This window comes from Peromyscus californicus, unplaced genomic scaffold, assembly GCF_007827085.1.
Source record: "Peromyscus californicus insignis strain IS unplaced genomic scaffold, ASM782708v3 Scaffold_1__1_contigs__length_55948999, whole genome shotgun sequence".
NCBI lineage: Eukaryota > Metazoa > Chordata > Mammalia > Rodentia > Cricetidae > Peromyscus > Peromyscus californicus.
In genome coordinates, this window is record NW_026294492.1 from 12,957,195 (window position 1) to 12,975,151 (window position 17,957).

Here is a 17,957-nt window from a genome sequence, read left to right on the forward strand (position 1 = left end):
CAACACAAATGGGGGGGGGGGCGTTGGGGGGAAGGTGAGGGGGACGGGAGGGGGGAGAACAAGGGAATCCGTGACCAATATGTAGAACTGAATTGTATTGCAAAATAAATTAAAATAAATTAAAAAAAAAAAAAACTTTAATGTTCCAATCTTCCGTCTTCAGGCTTAGCAACTGAAGGATACACACACACACTTCTGGGAAATCCGTTAGTCAGGATGATCTTAGAATAAGATCCCTCCATTTAGAAAGGGATGTTAAATTTCACTCAGTTCCTTTAACTACAATTCTAAATGCTGACTTGAGAACTGGAGTTTACTTTCACCTTCAGTGGTGATTGGGGCATGAAGTGTGGTGATTTCCCCACAGGCTTTACAGTAGGCAGAGAGAAAAAACAAAAAACAAAACAAAACAAATGATCCACAAAGAGATAAGAATGAAACTTGGCTCAGCCTGATTTGATTGTAACCGATGCTGGCCAGGTCTTCTAGAATCTGGCCCAGATCATTTTACTTTAGCCATATTCAAGCACAGCACAATTTTGAAAAAAAAGTATTCAGATAACAATGAACTCAGTTGCAAGTGCACAACAATTTAAGACATGCTTACACTGAGATTCCTTACAAAGTACATCTGGCTTCTTTCACAAGAATGGGTACTGTTGACTCAGAAATAGCACCCAAGATTTAGGGTCTAGGGAGTTTGACTGAGGTAAACATATTGCCTGTGGGTGTTGGGATCGGCCTGGCCCTAAGATAATGTAGAGAGGCTGTTGTAATACACAAGTGACCTCATAAGAGTGGGTTTTGTGGTTTAAAAGTGATGCTCAAGATTTAGGGGGAAAGGGCTGGGATAAGTAAAAACAAATTCTGAGAGACAAGGCAGAGCCTTACTTATAGACAGTGAATCACCAGGTTGTAAAATGACATCCTAGCATTCCAGGAAGAGCAGCTTCGCACCTCATTCCTTTGAAGGGGTAGCTGTGTGTTTAACTCTCCTGGCTTCTCCAGTGCTTTATCTGTGTGCACAGGGCTCTTCTCTACATTGGAGGATAGTGTTTCCCTTTTAAGCATTCATTTACTATTACTTCTTTTTTTGATTTAGTAGGTTTAAAGAATGAATTCCGACATTATTGAATTAATAAATAAGTGGCTTTCCACTAAGTAACAAGTACCTGCCAACTTGACCAAAACAAATACCCAGATCTTGCCATGTAACTATCTAATGGTTCATACTATTTTCAAAATATTTAATCAGAAATAACACCTGACTCTATGCTTCACTGTTTGTCATATTCCTTGACTTTATACAATAAAAAAGTTATTATTTTACAACACATATAATGTGGCACTGAGATATTTGCCCTTCAGATGTGTAGTTGGAGTGCAAATAGAAAATTATGACCTAAAAGCAGAGAAATTTGATTGACTGGAAATCAAAGTGTGGAAAAGAAAAATAAATATCTTCAGGCAGATAATGCATTCAGGTAACCCATATACTGGTACTCACTGCAGAAGGTCTCAGGTTCTGTACTTTTTAGTAAGTCTCACTAGAATACTTGTGTCTGCATGTGTATGTGACAAGCTGAGACGAAATGGCATATCTGTTCTTCTTTAGACAGGTGACATTTTTTTCAGTGTCACTAATTGACTTTCCTTTGCTGTGGTTGATGTTTTAATTCTGAATAATAAAGAAAACCAGCAGAGGGCAGAATTGATGACCAACCTGCCCAGCTAACTCAACAGGTGACCTCAGGTCAAATGCAAATTGTTTGATGCTTATAGTTATCCTTGAAGAAATCAAAATGAACCAACATAAGCAGCCTAAATCACTGAGAAAAACTCGAATTGAATCCCACTGTGGCCTTAGGGTCACCAGTGCTCATCACAGACAAAATGAGACTCTGCCTGTGCCTGGGGAGTATGAAGTCCCCAAGCATCAGAGCCAAGGTCAGAGCTGAGCCTCTTGAAGGTCTAACTCTCTTTAGTGAGTGCTCAGATCTGGGCATCAAGACCGATGGCCAGGCTCAGGTTGCTAGTAAACATTCAGAGTTGGGTTGGCAGTTTTTCTAATCTCTTTTCTCCTCTTCCCTCCCCTCCCCAAACTGGTTTTTTTCCCCCACCTCCCCAAACTTCTTCCCCCTTACCTCATCTGACTTTTCTGGCTTGGAAGAGGAAGGTCCAGGCTAGGGTTGCGATGGTGAGATCCTCGACCCACCATTTCGTCTTCCGCCTGGACCACGGCTCCAAGCCCCGCGCTCACAACTGTGAACCCACGAAATTGCCACTGTGGACCAACTTCTGTTACCACAGCATAAGGAAGGAGGTAGGGGAAGCCCCCCCTTTTTTTTTCTTCTTTTCAGTTTGACGGTTTGCTTCCTTCCTGTCTCTCGCCCCCTCCTCTTCCTGTGCAGAGCCCCACAGAACAGGACCTTGCTATCTTTCCTCCGCCTGGCCCTGCCTTCAGACTGAGGGAGTTTCAACAAAAAAGCTGAAAGCACTGAGCACCCCTAAAGGCTTAATGCTTAGCTGGGCAGGAGGAGAGGCTCTGGCAGTGGCCTCCCTGCCCATTCCCCTCCCTGCCCCCACCACCAGTTAAGGTGGTTCAACTGACAAAAGAGAACGAAGGTGTCACCCAGTAACAGGCCTCCCCCAAGCCCCAGCTGCCCAGGCTTCTGCAGGTCCAGTCCACTGGCCACCTTCATCTTCCGTCATCTCCTCCCGCTCCTTCCCGCGCCAAACTCCCAAAAAGAAATGGAAGTTGGATGTGCCTGTGTTTGGCTCCTGTATTTTGGGAATGAAAACCCCGGAGCCCAAGTAGTGTTCAATTAGCTCTTGTACTCAATAAAAATCAGCTACTTCTCTACTTACATTGATCTGGCAGGAGACCCTCATTCTATGGGGAAAAAGAGGGTTTGTAGGGGAGGAAGAGAGAAGTCCAGCTTTTCACTGGCCTCAGAGCTGAAGTCCTGGGCTAGAAGCCTTATCCTGCTAAAACCATATTTCCTAAGGAAGGCAAAGAATCAGTGGGGTCTGTGCTGCCTGCTCCCCAAAGTATTTTTGTTATTCTATTTCACCAGAGACTAAGGAAGGAAAGAAGATGGCATGAGCCAGCCCTAGAGATCAAAATCCTCATCTTGTCCATAAATCCCGTTGACAATCCGAAAGTGAGAGACTTCCCAAGCGGGCGCAGGCTGCTAAGAGCTCACACAGAGAGGCTTGCTTCTTCCAGAGCAGAGTTGTAGGGTGAGGAAGGAGGAGAGGGAGAAAGTGTGGCCCCTGAAACAAAGAGATCAGTCACCTACTTTGCGGCGAGCAGAGTCAACCCTGATACTGGATGAAAAGGGCAGAGCAGGGGATAGAAGAGAGAAGGAAAGCAACTGGCGGAATTCTCCAACTGGCAGAGACCACAGTTGGGCCTGGCCTTGGGACTGAGGGCTGACAATGTGGTCAGTCCTCGGTTAAAGACAAAGAAGAGGGGCATGTTTCTAAGAAACCCCTCACCTCCTCAGGGTAGTCCTCTTAACCTATTCTGTTGGACCTATTGCTCACTATTAGAGAGAAACCTTTCAGAAAATAATACAAATAGAAAGGATCAGTCAAGAGGATGTAATAATTCAAATATGACCATGTCTTCTATCCCTGCCCTGTCCTGGAACACACTTTGTAGACCAGGCTGGTCTTGAACTCACAGAGATCCACCTGGCTCTGCCTCCCGAGTGCTGGGATTAAAGGCGAGCGCCACCACCGCCCAGCTGCCTGCTGCCATTTCTTTTTTCAACACTTAATGTGTAACTCACAGAGGCATGCAATCTATTTTCCTTTGGTCTCTCTCTCTCTCTTTTTTTTTTTTTTTTTTTTTTTTTTGGAGCTGAGGATCGAACCCAGGGCCTTGTGCTTGCTCGGCAAGCATTCTACCACTGAGCTAAATCCCCAAGCCTCCTTTGGTCTCTTAAGTGCAGATTGGAGAGCTCCACACTCAACCTGAGGGCTTTTTCTTTTGGTGGCTCCACTATTCGAGTTGCTTCTGCCAACAGTTCATTACAGCATCCTCATGGGTATATTGTCTATCTGCTGAGGCACCTCTGGGGCAGTTTTCAACAGCTAGGCATGTAGCTTCTCTAAGTGTACCCCGTTACCCAAATCCAACATTGTAGCCAGCCCTACAGATTCCTGGGTGTGTTTCCATGCTTCTGTATTTGAGGCAAGTGATCTTTTCTTCTTCCTATTCATATGATGTAATTTCCTAGTAGTATTTCTTTCTCAATATGATGAAAGAATATTTTGATTTTGATGAAAGAATGAGATATTTCTGTGCAGTGTTTGGAAAACAAACACTCAGTTCCCCACATAGGAAATAAATCCAAGAGGCCTACCTTGTGCCTGGTGTACTGAATGCCCCTAGCAGATATCAGAAATAAAATGACCGAGGATAGCACTCTGGGTTTTACTCCCAATGGCAGTACAGGGTTGAGGGAATGCCTCAGCTGCAGAATCCCTTGAATCCTTCAAGAATAGCAAAGGCAGAAGAAGGTGGTTGCCATCAAGAAATGAAGGAGATGACCAGAAAACAGGTAAGACTAAAGAAGAAGAAAAGTCTATGAGGAGCAGAGGAGGGGAGCTTAAAGCCTTGGACACTGTAAGAGTTCAAATGCATTGACCTGGACCAAGAGTCTCAGAATCCAGGATGAGGTCTATAACACAGGGTATGGTCAAGTCTGTGTGATAAATCCCGTAAAATTCCTGATCCATTAGGTCTCATGAGAATCAGAAATATAACACTAGCAGGAATGACATGCCATTGTCCTTGCCTAGTCACTATCCCTACAGATGCTCCCAACAGGGAAAAGAGCAGAAGTTGCTAGAAAGCAGCATTTGAAGAGTTTCTCCTTGCCTACCCATGATTTGGGTCTGGTAGAGCAAATGGGTCCTTCGCCATCTGAAACTTCACAGAAGCATCATTTATTCTCTCTTTTTGAATCCTGTACATTAACTTCCAATAAAAAGAATCATTATTGCAGTACTCATCAGGGGGATGATCCCAGATAGGTAACTTCAAAATTAGACCTGTGAGGATAAAGGAAACACAAATTGCGTTTTGAAGAGGGAATGCTACTTCCTTACTAAGTAGTTAAATTACTATAATGAAAACGTCTCTTTTAGCTGACGCCGTTAACTGACACATGCTTAGCATGTCTTGGAATTGATCAATGAGCACGGGTATATAATCATCTCTTGCGCTGAGAAAATGGAGTAATGGGGTCCTGGCAAGGAGAGTTCCATCAGCTCACGAAACTCCCTCCACTGTCTCTCTCATGCTTGGTTTGCAGGTGTGCCTATCAAGCTTGATAGGAGCGATGTAAGCATTGGGAAACTGTCCTACCCAGTAAGACAATACTGCTTCTGTTTCCCCAGAAATAGAAGACACACCAACGAGGAGGAAAAGGATATGAAAACTTGCCACTTTTCCCAGTATATTTGCCCCTCCTCTCTCCCTTTCCAACACAGTGTTGAGCCTTTCCTTGGAGTGATCTTTCAGTTTGTTAGATTGGCAACATCGTTACGCTGTGCATACAAACACAAGGCTAACACTACAGTGCTATCTTCTTCCAATAGGCACAGTTGATTGGAACCACTGGCACAAGGTCAGTGGTTCTTACCAAACTAACAGCTGGACCTGAGAAATAGAAATGACAGTTCCTTTAAAACAAAGTAGAAATTCACAACATTTATGAGGGCAGGATTCAGAATTTCATATCCCTAAAGTTAAGGGGCTGATTCCCTTTTGGCTATGGTGAAAACTATTATCTACTAGCAAAGGTGATTTTTTTCATTATTTTAAATATGAATTATTTCTTTAGTCTGTCATTTTAAGATAAGCTTTCATATGATGAATATATAGAAATCTTATGGGTACATTAAAAAAAGATTATCTACTTATTTACTTATTTAGAGAGAGGGAGAAGATAGACAGACAGATAGAGAACATACAATACATGCATGCCATACCAGTCTGTCATTCTGTTCATGTGGAGGCCAAGGAACAAATTGGGAGGAGCAAGTTCTCTCCTTCCACCCACCTAGCCATCTCAGGGGCCATTCCCTGGTGCTTTTTATGACCAACTTGTGGATTTGCCTTAGAGGGTTTTGTCGTGGTTCTGAAATTTAGAGAATATTGTACATTGTGTATTGTGGGTGATTTGTGCAGACATTTGTTTCAAATGACTGATGCTCTTAATCAAAGCTAACCCTGGGGGTAAGAATTCTTGATGGAAGGATTGTTGTCTGTCTAGCTTGAAGAAACTGCTTGTCTAAAGTCGGACATGGGACAAGGCAAAAGTGAAGAGTTTACAATGTAGGTGAGTTCATAATGGAAACTGCCACTGAATACGAAAAAGCATCAAGGAAGATTCCAGGGTGAGTTATTGACATGGCATGTTCCTTCTTGGCATTGTGCCTCTGAGAATCTGTCCTGTGTTCCTGGTGTACTTCTCTGTTCTAAAGCTATTGAGTGTGGTACATGTCCCTGTGGACAGTCCAGATTTTATCATTTAATCAGTTATAGAAATCTTCACGCATCTAAATATAACATTATTATAAGTGCCAAAATAAAATCTCCAAGGCACTTCAGAAGTTACCCTTCTGAATAGTAAAGTCTCAAAGACATAGTAAAAAATTTATTACAGTAAGATGAATTAACTTGTATATTTCAGTCTCTAGACACTTTTTAAATAAGAATTACTGAAAAGATGATGCAAAATGATGTGCACAGAACAGGGTATACTAAGGTTAATGTTTTCATCCTTCCTAGATGGTGTCTAGAATCTCTGTCACATGTTAAGTCCGTATGATAACATTTGACACTAAGCACACGTACGTTTTCATCTTCTCCTTCTTCCTCCACTGCACTTTCAGATTATGGTAAATCACCACCACCAAGGAAGTCCACATACACTTACTGGCTATCCAGAACTCCTGTTAACCCAAATCTTCTTCAGGAATGATGCTTTCTTGTTACTTTCATAAATTCTCCCTGCAAGGGAAAAAGAAAGACTTGGTCATAACCTTCTACCCAACAAAAACAATGAGTCACTAATGTGTCATTTTCAGAAAAAAAAAACCCCAAGTTTTCTATGTACTATAGGTTAAGCTAGAATGAGATGGAAACAGGCTTGACTGTGAATATCACTCTCCTCCTCCTCCCAATGTAAGTGACAGGAGACATTAACAATGACCTCAAAGCTCTGAAATCATCAGGTTCTATGAAAACCTGATAGGGGGCTGGATAGATGGCTCAGCGGTTAGGAGCTCTGGCTGCTTTTCCAGAGGACCCACATGGCAGCTCACTACTGTCTATAACTTCAGGTCCAGCGGATCTGACCCCTCCTTTTAATCTCTGTAGACACCATGAATGCATATGTACATATCCACACATGCAGGCAAAATAAATAAAGTAGAAAAGAAAACATAATAAGGAAATGAGTGACTTATAAAAAGTCAAGCCCCCTGGGAATGGTGGCATATACCTTTAGTCCCAGCATTTAGCAGAGGGCAGCAGAGGCAGGCAAATCTGAGTTTGAGGCCAGCCTGATCTCCACAGAGAGTTCTAGGCCAGCCAGGGTTACAACATCAGAGTACAAGAGGCCAAAGGGAATTCAGACTGAAAGCTTAGATGCATGCTTATTTCTAAACCAAGGAGCAAGGTAAGAACCAACGTGTTTTCAGAACTCAAGTGAACCTGGAGCAAAACTTTAAAAATGAATACAAAACCCAAACTCAAACAGAATCCAACTCCAAATTCATACTTGTTGGCAGTATCATGTGACAAACAGTCTATTACCTCTTACAGGAAAATAATGCCATGAGAAAAGTCAATAGATAGGACTAGAAATGAGAGCTACAACTTAGAAGAGCAGACCAACACAGGCCTTATGTCAAGAAAGTAGAATGAACTTCATACTGACAAAGAAAAATACTTCTTTTTAGTTATTCTTGTGACAGGGTCTCTTTGTGCAGCAATGGTTGACCCGGAACTCACTATGTAGAGCAGGCTGGCCTTGAATCTGCCTTCTGAGACCTGGGATTAAAATTCTGCACTATTAGGATAAGAATTTATACTGTATCAAGCTGATAATAGAAAAATAAATAAAAATAGAAAAAAAAGAAAGACAGGATCTCTCTGTGTAGCCCTGGCTATCCTGGAACTCACTCTGTAGACCAGGCTGACCTCGAACTCACAGAGATCCACCTGCCTCTGCCTCCTGAGTGCTGGGATTAAAGGCATGTATCACCACAAAAAAAAAATGTGCACTACCATGCCTGGTCCTATTTTTTTTTTAATCTAACAAACAATCAACAAAACTCAAAAAAAAAAACAAACAAATTTGCTATATATACAAACATTCTGCTCTTAAGAATTATACAAAATAAGTAAAACTCTATGTTTTTTAGAATCATTGCATATGAATGTTCATAACTGTGTATTTCTAACAGACCATCTAGACATGACACCAAGGCCATCAGCAGGAGTTCTAAGACATTCTTAGCTACACAACACATTCAAGACCACCCTGGACTATATGAGACCTGCCTCAAAAAGAAAAAAAAATGAACACCACTAAACTATTAATACATGCATAACAGTCATGTATGAATATCAAGTAAGCTGCAAGTGGACTTACTACATGATTCCATTCACATAAAGCACTTTTTCTGGCTGAGCGTGGTGTGTGCCTTGAATCCCAAGATAAACCTAGGAGAATTGATAGAATAGGACCAATAGGTTGAGACCATGGCACATTACAACACATGTACAAAACTTAGAAGGCCGTTTTTTTCTCCAAATGCTGTTTTTGTGCAGTACATTACACCCAAAGATCTATGCATAGCCATTAAGAAACTCAAATAAACCCCTGCTCATCCCCAAAAGAAACCTGAAAGTTTAACAAAAATTCACAATTAATTTAGTCAGGAGCTAAGCTATTAAGGTTGTGGGGCTTTTTTGTTTCTTTGTTTTATCATTTTGTTCTTAAAAAAATGCCCCAAGACTCTTTATACGGGAGAGGATTTGATTCCAAAATTACATTATTAATCCTTTCTCTACAGATATTAATGTGCACAGATAAACTGGGCAGTGGTGGTACACACCTTTAATCCCAGCACCCAGGAAGCAGACTCAGGAGGATCTCTGTGAGTTCGAGGCCAGCTTGGTCTATAGAGTCAGTTCCACAATAGCCAGGACTATGCACCGAGAAACCTTGTCTTAAAAAAAAAAGAAAAGAAAAAAAAAAAAGAAAGTACTACAGATAAACCGACTTCCAGTTACAGAATTAAAATCTTTCATTTCTGTCGCTTTGTTTTTACAGTACTTTCTCATAGATCCACTTGTACAGATGCACAAGAACTTTAGCGATAGGATACGTACCTAATACCTTATCAAAAATTTCCTTGATTTCTCCTAACATTGATGGGAATGTCCAAGAGCACCGCACAATCTGCTGGACCAACCACATGAGATCACTACAGGGCTACTCAGCTAGAGCCGGGACTCAGATGAGGAGTATCCACATCGTTCGGCCCAGAATCAAGCTGGAGGAAAAGAGCTTCTCCAAGTTCAAGCCCACCTGATCTCCCAGCTCCACCCTCAACCTGGAAAGGAAAAGCAAAAGTAGTAAGTCCCCTTGGAGCCCGAGTCCAGCACTTTGCTCTAGGGACCACCAGTAGCTAAGGATTTCTCAGCAGGTGTTATCCCTCTCCCCTTAGGGACAAACCTCAGAACTTGTCCCCACAGGTAGTGAGGGCACAGCTGCCCAGGTCCCAGAACACAAGGTAAGAGGTACAAGTGGTAACCAGAACTCGTTATCTCTTTATTTTTTGGAAAATAATTTGGCTGCATTAGCAAAACTACATCTGCCAGGGAGGGCTTATAAACCATGTGCTGGGCTCCAAGAAAAGTCACCCTGAGCCATGTCCTGGCCCTGCTAGCTGACAGGCAAGAGAGAGTCACCAAAGGTTAGGGCCCAGGAATAGTATAAAAAATACCAAATTGAATTCACTGCCCTTTCTCTCAAGCTTTGAAACATAGCAGTCTAACCTGTAAAATGAGGAAGCGTCACACAAGAAGTGTTAAGTCTACAGAAAATACAAATTGTAAAGTCTCACTAAATTATATATACTCGGATACAAACTTCCAACATCTATTAATATCTGAGCCTTCACAAAAGGTGGGCCCCTCCCTGGGCACAGACTCCTCCTGCCTATAATACATAGCAATTAGAATAACCTACGTGCAAATACCAGCTAACCTGGAAATTAAAAAAATAAATTTCCTCAAGAAAGATATATTGATATATAAGAAATCCTATAGAAATCTAATAAACTGACTTTCAAGTGGATGGTTAACAACACTTCTGTGAGAGTGGGACAAGCCAATACAAAAGTCAACAGTGAAGTTCACAAGGCTACAGTGAATCTGTAAGCTTCAATCTGTGTGCTGCCCACTTTCTTCCCTTCCACAGTGTGGATGATGGACAGTGTCTTCTGGGGGCCATGGGGATCAGAGCAACATCAAGGCCCCACCCTGTCATTCATGGGCAAGCAGACTGAACAGAGAGACTAGGTAATCAGCTGTGGCGGGAGTGCCCATCCAGGGGCTGTCATGGTGTGGATTTCTCAGCCATTGTTGGGGGGCGAAAATAGCTATTTATAGCAGGACTATGCAGAAACATAATTATAAACTCAAAAAAATCTAGGAATAAGATAGTTTGCCTTTTAGCAGCTTGAATTCCATCAGAACTTGGTGTTGAAATGACCTGTTTGTGCTGTTTCACTGAAAGAACAGAAGTCTTGATGTGAGAAGTGACAAATGGGGGCATAGTAGATGTCTTCAGACAATTGCACAGGGCTCACAGGTTTGGCCAGCCAGCCTCAATAAGCCAATTACACGTGTAATAGCAAAAAAGCAGAAAAATTAATTTTATTCAATGATAAAGAAATCCAGTGGAATCTCCTCCACAAGTCTATCTCCAAAACCCTAACATGCCGATTAGATTTTTAAGAGTTATTTTTATGTTTGATTGTGTGTGTGTGTGTGTGTGTGTGTGTGTGTGTGTGTGTGTGTGTGTGTGTGTGTGGTGTGGGTGGGAGGTGCTCATGAGCTAGTTACCTTTGAGGAGAGTGTTGCATCCTATGTGGCTAGAGTTACAGGAGGTTGCAAGCCCATCTGCTCCCTATGAGTGCTGGGAACCAAACTCAGGTCCTCTGCGAGAGCGGTAAATGCTCTTGGCCCCCGAGTCATCTCCAGCCTGAGGTTTCGCTTTGAATAGAAGACCAGAAGTATGCCTAGGAAAGCTGTGCCTGTCAAGATATGGTACCACCTATCCTCATCCCAAGGCTCTCCTATGACTTTGTCTGACAAATGATCAGAAAGGCGTGCAATCTTTTTCCAGGAGTTAAGCACCCCTTCTGGCTAGTCCAAAGACCTCAGCCTCCCCCTTATTCTCCCAGGAAGCTTCCTGTGGACACACAAATTTCTTGGGGTCCGTTGTTCTGATAGTCTGATAGCCATGAGGAGGATACAAGTGTCTCAGAATACCTTCATTCCTGCCAGAATGGTCACAGGACCGTTGCTTTACAAGGACCAAATATGCTTCTATTCTGCTTAACACAGAGGGAACTTTCTGGTCATCAGAGCTGCCGGACTAAAATTGGCTCCAGTGTAGTAGGAAAGCTTCTTTTTTTGGATGTGTCCTGATTGTTTTTTGGGACCACACAGGGACCAGCTAGGTATTCATGGAACTCTACAACTCTCTTGTGTTACTCAGGGAGCTGTGCCTTCTACAACTTTTAGCCCAGAATTTTTGATCTGTAGGTCCTGAGTGGCGAACTGCAAAAACCTCAAAGCTAATTTCTCACCTGTAATTTCTTTCTCAATTCATTCACCCTAATGTCTGCCTGCTGAGAGCAGCGCTTTTATAAGGCAATGGAAAAGCATTTTCAGAGTCGTGTTTTCTTCTCAAATCTATTTATTCAGCCTCCCTTTGGTGAACAACCTTGTGTTTTCTTTGTTTTTTTTTCAATATTCAGTCTGTTTCAGCTCAGTGTGTTTCACAGTGTACTAGCCATTATTCTTTTACTAACTGTTAAATTACACCCAATCCCTGGGTTTTGCTAAACGGAAGATAGATCAATATTTTTATTGGGAAGCTAGCTTCTTTAAACTTCAGTAACTTTGTAATTGTGTTTCTTCAGGGGTGAGGCTTTTGAGGTTTTTAGTAAATGTGAGTGCTCCCTTCTTCCTCACCACAGCTTAGAGTTTTACTCATTACACTTTGGAACTGCATAATTGTGCAATTAATCTCAAGGATGTCAGAATGCATATTATTAAAAGTAATTTTCTTAGGGAAATAATACATATCTCATTACTTTTTACTGTAATTGGTATTCATGGTCCCTTAGTTTATAGGTTTAAACTCTGCCAGGGATGGCCAGTCTCAGGGCCATATATTATTAAAATGGATTAATTTTTCAAACACATATTCCATTCAATTTCTCATTAAACGAGGCATTGTAAATTCTGCTGTCAGGGGATACAAATAACATGATTATACAATACTTGAATTATTCAAAGTCTTCTCTGCTGGAATGGGTCCTAGACATAGGCAATGGGCTCAGTCTTTATGGAAGAGAGTCTCAAGATATAGATACCCAAACTAACGATTCCAGTTTCCTGTTTATTGCTGTAACTAATGCCATGATCACAAGCGATTTATGGAGGAAGTGATGTGTTTGAGTTATACTTCCAGGTCAGTCTGTCATTGAGGGAAGTTGGGACAGGAGCTCCAGCAGGAACTTGAAGCAGAAACCATAAGGAATGTTCCTTACTGGCTTTCTCATTCATAGATTCATATGTAGCTAGGTTTCTTAGATAGCCCAGACCCACCTGCGTAGAGAGGGTGCCAGTCATGGCAGGCTGTGCTCTCCTGCATCAAACTGATGATAAATATGGTCATGTACAATATGTACAAATATGCCTGCAGACTAATCTGATAAGGGCAATGACTCAATTGGGATGTCTTGTGATTCCAGGCTGGGACAAGTTGACAGTTAACCACTAGCTAGAACACTAACCAAGGATCAACTGTGGTCCACATTGACTTCATAAAAGATGTTGATCTTAACACTCAGCTGGGAGTTGCAAACAGGGTAAGACCTAAAGGCTGAGTCAAATTTACCTTGCCTGTGATTTCTGAAATACTAAAGTGACTTGTTCAAGGACCACTATTCTTTGTCTAACACAAATATGAAGAAATACATGAATGGATGAATGAAACACAATGGAGAGAAAAGAATGATGTATGGCAGCACTGACCTGGGTAATGTGTAAAAATGTGTGCATTGACAGCATTCCTGTGTGGCCCCTGCACTCATATCATGTAGGCAGAATTCTGCTCTACACAGAAGTACACTGTTCCTTATCAAAGGCATTCAACTCAACAATAAATCAAAGGTATCCCCAACAATTTAATGGAAATCTTGGAGCATTAATCTTCCATAAATGCCAGGCATAGGACCTGATGGTTGACTGTGACAGGCTCTCACTGTTAAGAAGTTCATGGTAGGGCTGGAGAGTTGGCTCAGTAATTAAGAGCACTGACTATTCATCTTGAGGACTTGGGTTTGATTCTCAGCACGTACACGGTGGCTAACAACCATCTGTAACTCCAGTTCCTGGCAATTCAATATCCTCTTCTGGCCTCCATGGGCACTGTATATGTGGTGCACAGATATACATGCACACAAATACACATAAAAGAAATTAAATAATTTTTAAAAAGGAAGTTCATGATGTTCTAGATTAGACACATGTTTTATTATAACGATTTCAACTTGGTGTCCTTGTAACATCTCGAAAAATTCTCTGTGCACCTCCCAAAAGACATCTCAGCCTTGCAAGGTGTAAAGGGCTGTTCCTCAGAAGAGGAGAGAACTGTGCTGTGTATTGAAGGGTAGAGAGAGCTGTGTCTGTAGAAGGAAGGAAAACCGTTAGGACTACCAGACCCAGTAGATATAAAAGTACCAGATGAACACAGATGTAGCATTTGCAAGAACCACTATGAAGTTCCACGGACTGAAGTGTGGGAGATGGAGGGAAGTTAGAAGGTAACAGGGGTAGAATGAGGAATCCTTGTCCCACAGTGCCAGGAAACCCAAATGAGCAGGCTGACTTGAGGGAAATAAACAAAATCAAATGCTGTGGATGACTGATTGATAAATACAATGCTGATTGGCTAGTAGCCAGGCAGAAAGTATAGGCAGGACAAAGAGAGAGAAGTCTGGGAAGTGGAAGGCTGAGGCAGAGAGACGCATCCAGCCACTGCCATGACAAGCGAGCTGTAAGGTACCGGTGAGCCACGAGCTACGTGGCAACTTATAGACTAATAGATATGGGTTCATTTGAGATATAGAAAATAGATAGCAAGATGCCTGAGCCATTAGGCCAAACAGTTTAAATAATGTAAGCGTCTGTGTGTTTATTTTATAAGTGGGCTTCGGGACTGCCGGGACTTGGCGGGACAAAGAGAGAGGAGAAGTATGGGCAGTGGAAGACTGAGAGGGAGAGACACCAGTTGCCGTCCAGGGAGCAGCATGTAAAGGCAGCAGGTAAAGCTACGGAACATGTGGCGACATATAGATTAACAGAAATGGGCTGAGTTTAGGTGTAAGAGCTAGACAGTGGTAGGCCTGAGCTAATGGCCGAGCAGTTTAATTAATATGAGCTTCTGAGTGATTATTTTATAAGCGGTTGTGGGGTCCGTGGGGCTGGGTAGGACTGGAGAAAACTCCAGCTACAATCAAATCCAATCAGATATTGCGCTGGAAAGCCTCAGATGTAAAGGAGGGAGAATTGATGTTTGGCCATTAGCACAGATCACAAATTTAAAGGTGGTAGAGGCATCCTAGGAAGAATTTCAGTGTAGGGTATGCCACGTTGAAATCACTATGGAACTTGGGAATAAGCACATGATTTAGAGGTACCTGGTGAGCACTTTAATGTTTTTCTTAATTGTACTGAATTTGTTAAAGGGAAGTTCTTGATTTATGACAAAATTTAGGTGAAATAATGTGAAGTTACCTTATACCTCCTGTCCCCCATACACAGAGCCTCTCCCACTTTCTACTTACTCCAGAGTAAGTCATTTTATAATTGAGGAATCTACAGCGCCAAACTGGCACCTAAGGTTTATAGTTCACACTAGGCTTTACTTGTGGGCAAGCATATGATACATAGCCACCACTGTAGTATCATAGTGGTCACGTTCACTGTCTCCCAAATCCTTCATGTTCTGCCTATTCATCCCTTCTTCTCCCTTATTCTCTGGCAACCATTTAAAAAAATAGCTGTGTGTTTTGTTTCAAAACGTTACAGAGTTGTAATCATATAATATGTAACACTTTCAGATTGACTTCTTTCATTTCGTAATATTCATTTCAGGTTTCCCATGTTTTCTTGTGGTTTGGTAACTCATTTTTTTTTTTTTTAGTGTTATGTAATATTCTGTTGTCTTGTGTACCACAGTTGAGTTTTCCTTTCATCTGTAGAGGATATGTTGGACCTTTTCAGATTTTATCAATTATGAATAAAACAGTCAAAATGTGCATGTGTGTTTTTAGGTAGGCTTAAATATCTAGCTCATTTAGGTAGAAATGAAGAGGTGTGATTATTGGATCACATGGTATGGATGTGTTTAATTTTATAAGAAACTTTAAAATGTCCCCAGGAGTGACTGGACCATTATATGCTCCTACCAGCAATGAAAGAGCATACTATGTCCCTGCTGGTCTTTGTTGTGAATCTGGGCCATTTGATTAGGTACCTGGTGAAGTTCCTTAGCTGCTTTAATTTGCACCTGAGCATCTTTTCACATGTTTCGTTGTCATACATGTTTTAATATGTTCATTGCTTAAATGTCTGTGTGGGTTTGTTTTGCCTATTGTGAAATCAGATTAATTATCCCCAGTGTTTACTTTAAGAGTTCTTTGTATATTTTGGATAGCAGGTTATTATCAGATCTGTTACAAGTACTACCTTCCAATCTACATCAATAATTTTCTTTCATTCATTTTCTTGAACTAACAGCAGATGGAAGAATAATCCAAATTACCTACGAAGACTAATTTAAACCTTTAAGTTTGAAATAACTTTGGATTTATAGAATAATTATAAAGAGTATAGGGTTTGGTGTGCATCAGTAATGTCATATGCAGGATGAACAGTCTATCAGGATGGCATTATCAAGATAGTGACATTAATCACCAGGTTAAACTGGTACTTGCCAGGGTTTTCAGTAAGTGCTGGTACTCTATAGTTTGTCCCCTTTGCATATTAGATATGAGACACTAAGTCCTGTCCGTTCCAGGAAAGAAAAGTAAGCCCCAGTCATCATCATGAAAGTCAAACATCAATATAGTTGTTAATAATAATAAAAAGCATCAAAATTATTATTTTCCTATAAATATCTCAAAGATGTCATCACTAAGAAGAAGACTCCCAAAGAATTCAGCCCAAGATGAACTTTTCTGCCATTTATTTAAAGCACCTAGAAAATAACCTTTCCTGGGGTATTCTGTCATATTCTGTAAACTGTCCATCAGCTAAGGGACATGCCACTAAGCAATAATGCTATAACGAGAAATGTGACCTCAATACAAGGTAATTACCATATGTCATATATTGACCATATCCTTTTGGCTGTGGCAATTGACTTCAAAACCCCCAGAACTCCATGTGTCCTAAAGCACCCATCAGGATTACGTATCTAGACAGTTTCCTTCCCTTAGAGATGCTGAAGCATAGCAATAAAAAGCAGTAACCAATGAAACTAACTTTCTGGTGAGGGCTACTTAGAATAAGTGGATTCTTATCTCAATATTTATTCATCCACAAAGAGTACTCTGTGTTCTTAGAATAAATATTTTATGAGCCATGGCATATGTTCCAAATAAGAATTAGAATAATAAAAACTGAATTTTAAAAGCTTGATGTAAATACAACTATAGGGAGAATAAACATCCATATGTTATTTTAGGTACCATGTATGGTTAATAGTGTTTAAATATCTGGGATGTCCTCTCTCTGATTTTAAGAGTTGAAGGACTTTGCTCCTTCTCTTAGAATTTTTGAATATTGTGACTTGTTGGAATTTCACTAGAGTCAAGTAGGCATTTTCCAAACAAACTTGGCCATGCTATGCTCAGCAGTGAATGACAGTGCCACCCAAGTCTCCACCACTCATAAGTACCAATGAAAGAAACAGAAAAACTGGATAGTGTTGGAACCTGTCTCCCCATGGGCTCGTGCTTCTTCAAGTTCAAGAGCAAGGAACACTATTCCCATAGAGTTAGAAGCCCATGGCATAATCGGGCTGATTCATTAATCTTTTCAGGGCACCCATGTCTTTCACTTTCTAATGAGGAAGTGAATTAGCCCAGTTTGAATTGAAAAAAAGTCTCATGTTGAATGAACCTCTGTCTTCACATGCTTTCCTCTGTTTTTCAGCATAGTAATTACTGGATAGTAATAAGCACCTCCCTCCCAATAGAATAACTTGATTCCAATGTGTCATCTGCTAATCTGATCAACATTTTCTTCAATAAATGCATTTTTTTAAAAAAGAGTGTGACCTTTGCTACTGAGGTCCATTTTTAAAAGTCAAAAATGCCACTTAAAGGTAATAGTTGAACATCAAAAAGAATATAGAGCCTGAAAGTTTCTATAGTCACATAATGGCTTCTGAATTTGGAAGCTATAGGCAGATCCTAAAGGAAATTAAGTAGGAGGTGATGTTTGTGTTGCGCTTGAAAAGAGAGTTGAAAAAAGAGCAATGTGTAAAAAATTATTACTGTGGCTTCTGTGTGTCCCCTAAGTTTCATGCATTTTAAACTTAATCTCCAGATGGTGA

General features: G+C 41.1%; 1 protein-coding gene across 1 annotated transcript in view; it reads left to right on the forward strand.

Annotated features, from left to right (window-relative positions):
* LOC128115349 (zinc finger protein 431-like) overlaps positions 1 to 17,957 on the forward strand; it is a 96,711-nt gene that overhangs the window by 27,195 nt on the left and 51,559 nt on the right. The window contains exons 6-9 of the mRNA XM_052745916.1: positions 2,171 to 2,323; positions 6,291 to 6,414; positions 9,363 to 9,667; positions 14,541 to 14,658. The gene's annotated coding sequence lies outside the window, so the exon portion shown is untranslated. The remainder of the gene's footprint in view (positions 1 to 2,170; positions 2,324 to 6,290; positions 6,415 to 9,362; positions 9,668 to 14,540; positions 14,659 to 17,957) is intronic.